The sequence below is a fragment of the Myotis nattereri genome (genome assembly GCF_964212035.1).
Source record: "Myotis nattereri genome assembly, chromosome: 6".
NCBI lineage: Eukaryota > Metazoa > Chordata > Mammalia > Chiroptera > Vespertilionidae > Myotis > Myotis nattereri.
The window spans coordinates 90,178,273-90,185,237 of NC_138081.1; positions in this window are offsets into that span (position 1 = coordinate 90,178,273).

A 6,965-nucleotide genomic window follows, 5' to 3' on the forward strand; every position below is an offset into this window, starting at 1 on the left:
ATATAATCAGGCAACAGAGAAAAGAAAGGACTTTTTCTAAAGAAAACAAAATTTTGTAGCTTTATATTTCTCGGGTTGGGTTTTTCCCCTCTATGTAGCAAGCTGTTTGGATTTCTTTTTTAAGGGAGTGTAGTTGATCATACAAAAATGTTTGGTAATGCATTATGTTTGTAACTATAAATTTCCTATATTGGTTCAAAAATAGAATTGCTTTGTAGTATAATAATTTATTGATTTACCTAGTTGCTTGGAAAGATTATGAAAGCAATTGCATTTTAACACTGGCACATCATTGTTCCCCAGGTAGACATCACAGATCTCAAGATTCAAGACAGTTAAACTGTGCCATCTCCCCAGATCTACTCCGTAACCTTGGGATACCTCCTTGTTTTTTATATTCACGTTAAACCCACCTCACAAGGTGTTAGGGGACTAATGTGAAACTTCCTGAGCCAATCCCTTCTCTCACTAGGAACTGGATTATCCTATAGTAGGCCGTGTTCTTGTACAAATGAGTGTTAAGGCATTTTTCTCCACAGTGTTAATGAACCAAGTGGTAAGTTTGCTACTTCTCTGAATTGGTCTAGAGATAGACGCAGTGGTTCTCAATATTCTGGCCCTTTAAATACAGTTCCTCATGTTGTGACCCAACCGTAAAATTATTTTTGTTGCTACTGTTATGAATCGTCATGTAAATATCTGATATGCAGGATGGTCTTAGGCAACCCCTGTGAAAGGGTCGTTCGGCCGCCAAAGGGGTCTCAACCCACAGGTTGAGAACCGCTGGGCTCTAGAGCTATATCAGGGGCTCGGAATTTAATATTTCAGTCACTGTGGTTGAATTCTTTGCTTTATCAAAAGTTTGGTTGCTTTGCAAAGATAAAATTATGCTGACCTAAAGATCAAGTGTGTTCGTATTTCTGTTACTTGTCCAGCTATCTAAAGAATGCACATTTTATGGAGCATAACAAATTATTTTTCCAGGAAAATAAACTCTTCAAAGGACTCCAATGTTTGCACAACTGCATATTTCTTTTAAGCCTAAAATTGACCCAAGGTACACTTCATTCTAGCATCTTTCTTCACAGATCATCTTTACCTCCTCCTTTCCTGAGGGCAGGGACACATTCTTCCTCTGGTCTCAACTCCATAGTAGAACCATTAGAACTTACAGATCTGCATTCTGAACCTGTAATCCTCATGGCACAGTGGACAAATACTGCAGCATCTTCACCATGGAAGTGCTTCCCAGAAATTAAAAAAAAGAAAAAGACTTTAAATCCCACTCATCAGTTCTAGTAGGCTTAGTGCCTTTTCACAGCCTGATCTAGTTAGTCCCCTGCCTCCGGCTCTTGCACCTCGGCACACTGCAGCTAGAATAAAAAACGCCAAGGGAGTCCGCACGCTGCTGCTCAGAAATCTGTAAGGTTCTGTAGTCTGGTCCTTACCTCCCTCTTCTAGATGGTTTGTTACTTTCCAACAGAATACTCTTATATTAACCTGGCCTAGTCACTTCCCTTACCACATTGCGGACCAGTAGTTTTATTGCTAGCTTTACCCAGGGGCCAGGTAAGTTTCTATTGAATGAGTACCAAAACGTTTTACATAAATGTTAAAGGCACACCTTAACGTTAAATACCCATTGCATTTTGAAGTTATTACATGTTCTTACAAGCTAATATCTTTTTAAAGTGTGATACTTTGTAAAACACTGTGTAATATGAAAACACGAGAATTCCTGTGATCCGTCCGCAATGTGTAGATATTTTCCACATCCCCATTAATGTACTTTTGTCCATCTCATTTCTCATCTCTCTACTTAAGTTTAACTTTCAAGGGTCAAGATCATGAGACCCTTCCAACCCTTCCAAACTGCACCTTTTCTTTGCACTTGCTGTGTTTTCTGCCCGCTTGGCATTCATTGCTACTTTGACCTCCGCCTTCATGTACTGATACGGTAAATGTTATGACATACCCCTCTCTGTCCCCCACAGTAAATACCTGTATGCATAGTAAGAGGTCAGGAATTGTTGACAGTGATAATGATGCTTGCAGCCCAGATTTATTTCTAACATTTAATTCCAAGTTAACCATTTTGAATTTGGTATATATTTTCTCATAGGACCAATATTATAATAGGTTTCCAGACCAACCTGGTAGTTAACTGGAGTGCTTTGCATTTGAAATATGGACATAAGGTACAGTACTATTGGGGTATGTAAATGTAACAGTGACATTAAATGAGAATGTTTATTATCTCTGTGTAGTTCTGGAAGAGGGTGGGAGAGTAGAGACCTCTGTAGATATTCCAGAAAATTAAGAAGTTGGCATTTGAAATTGAGGATGCTGATTCTGTTAACATCCGATTTTACTTCAAGCTCAAATGTTGCCTTTTCTTGGATACAGATATTTGAGTGGCTTCTTGTTCTTTAACAAGAGAACCAATTTTTCCCCTCAAGATTGAAGCACAGAGGAATGAGGGCCTCTTTCCTGAGGAAATTGGTCAGGAAAAGAGGGAAGAAAGAAGAAAATAGAATGCAAAGTGTGTAATAACCCTCTCCTCTTTCCCAAAGATGATGTGAAAAGGGTGGGCTTCCGACTAAAGGAATAATAGAAAGCAAGAACTATTTGTATGTTTGTAGATTGCTTGTACATAACCAAGACACTCTGTGAGGAATACCATGAAACAAGTGTGTTTTATTACATGAATTGGCTTGAAATCTTAATTACTACTTTTTGGGTTTTATCAGTAATTTCACAAACCCTTTTGCTGAAGTGCCAGGTTCTTTTCCTAATAGGACTGTGCACACATAGAACACTAATTTACCAACCCGGGCAACCACACCCTGCTAAGCTACTGAATGCGAAGCAATTTCATTTCATGACAATAGGTGATTGTGAAGTTGCTCAAAGCATAATTATATTTAATGTCAAATGACAAAAACAAGCAAAATTTTTAAAACTTGCTACCCAAATGCCTCCTTATTAAGCACAAACTTACTTTTCTATTATTGATGACTGTTAGATGCTGCTGTTAAATGCACTGGCTTCACATTATATGAAACAAATGGCCTCCACATTCTAAACAAGTGAAATAAAGAATAGACTCACTGAAAACCTTAAGCCCACTGTCATTTTTTTTCTCTGAGCATACATGCTCTGGTGTCTACACTTGCTGCAGTGCAGAAATCTTGAGACAACTAACTCCCCCTGAGAGTTGTAGAAGGCTTTCATTTTCATAGTAGCCTGACATAATCATCCACCCACGAGTAAAAGGGTTTTATTACTGTAATGAGTCTCGTTGATTCTGTTTTCTCAGTTTTCTACAGTCATGCTACAGAGAGAGAAAATCCGTCATTCTCAATGCAAGTCACACTTCTGCTTTCTCTTCTCAGGTAGAATAACAACCTTCAGTCTTTCTTCACACAATCTACTTTCCTTCCCTTAGGGGCCAGCTTCCTCTACCACGTTTTATGAACTGTGCTTGGACATTGGGCCTTTGGCATCCCGGTTCATTCAGAAAATGGGCTGAATGCGTGTTTTCTGCCCTGGCATGCCGTGTGCTTTGATTATGTCAGGGCGTGCTGGAGGTTTCCCACGGTGGCGTTCAGCACTGTGCCTGCGCTTTTACAAGGACCCCGGCTGACCTCAGAATTGTGCAATCGGTTGCTCCTTTGGTTTTTGCTTTTATAATGTGTGTTTTTTAATCTACCAGTGGTTTTACTTCAGGGCTATTGACTTTATGCTATTTTATAGAATTTTTTTCTAATAGTTTAGATTATTTAAACTTTACTTTCTCTTTCATTGTTTCCAGTCCATTCTTTTTTTTTTTTTAATATATATATTTTTTATTGATTTCAGAGAGGAAGGGAGAGAGAAAGAGAGAGACATCAATGATGAGAGAGAATCATTGATCGGCTGCCACCTCCACACCCCACACCGGGGATCAAGCCCACAACCCAGGCATGTGCCCTGACCAGGAATCGAACCCTACCTCCTGGTTCATAGGTCGATGCTCAACCACAGAGCCATGCTGGCCAGGCTACAGTTCATTCTAAGTTATCCTTCCCTGCATATCTGAGCACCTTCTCAGCAGGCCTGTGTGTCACTCACCAAGACCCTGAGCAGAATGGCAGTGCCGATGCTGAGCCTAAGTGTCAGGTATGTCTGTTCAGCACATCCTTACACCAGACTGTCCACCTCAGGGCTAGGACTGCATCTTCCCACCCTAACAGTGAGAATGGCTCACATTTCATTTCCTTATTTCTCTGAAGTTAATCAAATTGATCTGACAAAATCTGCTTCCTCAGATAAATTGAGTACTACTGTACAAAATCTTTACAACACGATTAACAGGTGCTTATTCCTATGCTGGGCACTGTTCTAAATGCTTTACAAATATTCTCATGTAATCCTCACCACAGCCAGAGGTAGATGTATGCTCTCCCCATTTTACAGAAGAGGAATAGAAGCGAAGAGAGGTTAAGTCACTCACCCAAGGCCACACAGCTCTTTAGACTCGGGGCCAGAATTCAAGGTGAAGCAGTCTGACTCCAGTACGATGTGCTTTGAACCACTATGATCTTCTGCCTTCAGCCTCTCCTGGGGCCTGCAAATAGATTTTTATTTCTATTAATTCCAAGGTAGCTCACGTCCGTTACCAATTCTCAGTCTCTAAAATCATCTCCATTTGAGGAGAAGTTTTACGTTTCAAGCCTTGCTACTCCTTTTGCTAGTCTTCCTACTCGTATTCCTATGGTGAGGACAGGGTCTCTGATTTTGTTCACCACGACATATCCTGCTCCCAGTGCTGGCCTGGCACACAGTAGGTGCACAACAAGTTGTAAGTTACCATATAAATCTGTAGCCTAGTGTAACTTTATTTTTCTATCATTCCTCCCATAGTCAGTGTGGCAGACAACACCGGAGATAAAGCAGCCGCCTTAGAGAGCTTACAAAAGGGAAATCATTATGCACATCCCAGCAATTCTCATCCTTGGGTTCTGTAGTTTGTGAGTTTGCCTTCTCACTGTAATCACTCGTGGATTCGTGGACATGCATAGAATGGTGAAGATGTTGAGTCCCCTTATGTGCCCTCTGAGGTCAAAGAGGCTGTTTCAGCTGCCACTGTCTACAGTGTCCTTTTCTACGGTCTGTACTGCCACATTGTTTGCATTTTTGTACTCTTTGTTGATGGTTTTGCTGTTTAAAATGACCCCAGCCCTGCCATTGTGACTCAGTGATTGAGCATCGACCCATGAACCAGGAGGTCACAATTCGATTCCCTGTCAGGTCACATGCCCGGGTTGTGAACTTGAGCCCCAGTAGGGGGCGTGCAGGAGGCAGCTGATCAATGATTCTCATCATTGATGTTTCTCTCTCTCCCTCTCCCTTCTCTCTGAAATCAGTAAAAATATATATTAAAAATTTGTTTTAGCCCTAACCGGTTTGGCTCAGTGGATAAAGCAGCCGTGGGCAAACTACGGCCCGCGGGCCGGATCCGGCCCGTTTGAAATGAATAAAACTAAAAAAAAGACCGTACCCTTTTATGTAATGATGTTTACTTTGAATTTATATTAGTTCACACAAACACTCCATCCATGCTTTTGTTCCAGCCCTCCGGTCCAGTTTAAGAACCCATTGTGGCCCTCGAGTCAAAAAGTTTGCCCAGCCCTGGGATAGAGCATCAGCTTGTGGAGTCAAGGGTCCCAGGTTCAATTCTTGTCAAGGGCATGTACCTTGGTTGCAGGCACATCCCCAGTAGGAAGTGTGCAGGAGGCAGCTGATCGATGTTTCTCATCGATGTTTCTAACTATTCCTCTTCCTTCCTCTCCATAAGAAATCAATAAAATATATATTTTTAAAAATGTTGTTTTAAAAGGAGGTTTAGGGGAGGGACCATCTGATACGATTCAATATATACCCCATCCTGATGAACAGACACCCAGGAAAAAGGCAAAGAGAAAAGCAGAAACAAAACAAGTTACCAACTGGATGCTCTCTTAGTCATTATCAGAAATAAGGTAAAATTTTGTCATATCTGAAGCCAAAGACTCCCAGACATCATTCCATTTGAGGACTTTCATTTTCTATACTGTTGCTAACTTGTGTTTTATTTACAATTTCAAATTAGTCGTATATATACAAACTCCTCTATGATAGACCACCACTTTATATCTAGTGACCAATGTTTCTGGCCAATGTGCTTCTCAAGCCATAACCTACTGAATAACTCCAAGAAGCTGACTGGACAGGAGCCTGTGTTGAGGAGCATTGTGGGGCCACCTTTTCCTTCCAGCCAGCACTGCGGTGTCGGTGCCCATGGGTACAGTGCGAAGTGGCCGAGTGAGCTGTGCCATATGTCCAAGATCAGCACTCTCCTCGTCCTTGGGTCCTTCTCTTCCTTCCGAAGGATCATTCTTTCTTAGGAAGAGAGGAGCTGCCCTGCTCCGGTGGTGCCCACACTCCCGCGCAGCCACCCCCGGTGGTCCTGAAGGGCCCAGAGGTCAGGCGTGGACATCCTGTGGGCACAGCCTCTGGCCTCGCACCTGCTCACATGCTCTCAGGGGAGCAACCGATCTTTAGTGGTCCCCAGTTTTGAGCGCCTTTTCCTTAAAGTTTATGCTTCACTCTCGTAATTCTCTTGTATATAACACTGACATCTCTGGTTACAATCGCTATGTAGCATCTTGTGCTGACAAATCCCAAACAACGATCAGATGTTACTACTTCCTAGAAGGAGAAATTGGCATTTTGATTTTTTTAAAAAAAAGTGCATCCTATGTGCCAAGTGCTCTCTGGATTCTGGGGATACAACCTCAAAGAAGACACAGTGCCACCCCTGTGCCCGTCTGCCCCCGGGGCCCCATGGCCATGGACTGTCACACCATCCACCTTGTCATGTCCCTTCTCTGTATGTTGCCTGATTGCTTTGAGGAGGGGCTTGTTACACAGTATCTTGGCTT